The sequence below is a fragment of the Bison bison genome, unplaced genomic scaffold, assembly GCF_000754665.1.
Source record: "Bison bison bison isolate TAMUID 2011002044 unplaced genomic scaffold, Bison_UMD1.0 scf7180017860914, whole genome shotgun sequence".
In the NCBI taxonomy this organism is placed as follows: domain Eukaryota; kingdom Metazoa; phylum Chordata; class Mammalia; order Artiodactyla; family Bovidae; genus Bison; species Bison bison.
In genome coordinates this window covers 23,656-23,947 of record NW_011491486.1, presented here as the reverse complement: position 1 = coordinate 23,947, position 292 = coordinate 23,656, and the positions used below count along the sequence as shown (strand labels likewise).

The following is a 292-nucleotide window of genomic DNA, read 5'->3' as shown; positions in this document are numbered from 1 at the left end:
ATAGTCAAAATATCAGTCTCCAAAATTACTTAGGTTAGTTCTTTTCTTTCCCACTCTCTTCAGAACGATTATATATATTTCATCTATAAAATAATTATATTCACTTGTTACTACTTGTATTCCATTTTGGGAACTCCCTCCACAACTTCCTGGTTGATTAGCTTTAGTCCTTCTGTCTATCTATCTATCTATCAGTTAGTAAAGAATCTGCCTGCAATGCAGGAGACACAGGAGATGTGGGTTCAATCCCTGGGTTGGGAAGATCCCCCGGAGAAGGAAATGACAACCAGTA

At 37.7% G+C, this 292-nt stretch overlaps 1 protein-coding gene across 1 annotated transcript in view; it reads left to right on the top strand.

Moving 5' to 3' along the window:
• The window catches only part of RNF128 (ring finger protein 128, E3 ubiquitin protein ligase), a gene marked incomplete at its 5' end in the record, with an annotated part of 34,046 nt that overhangs the window by 32,870 nt on the left and 884 nt on the right, over window positions 1-292 (top strand). The window lies entirely within an intron of this gene.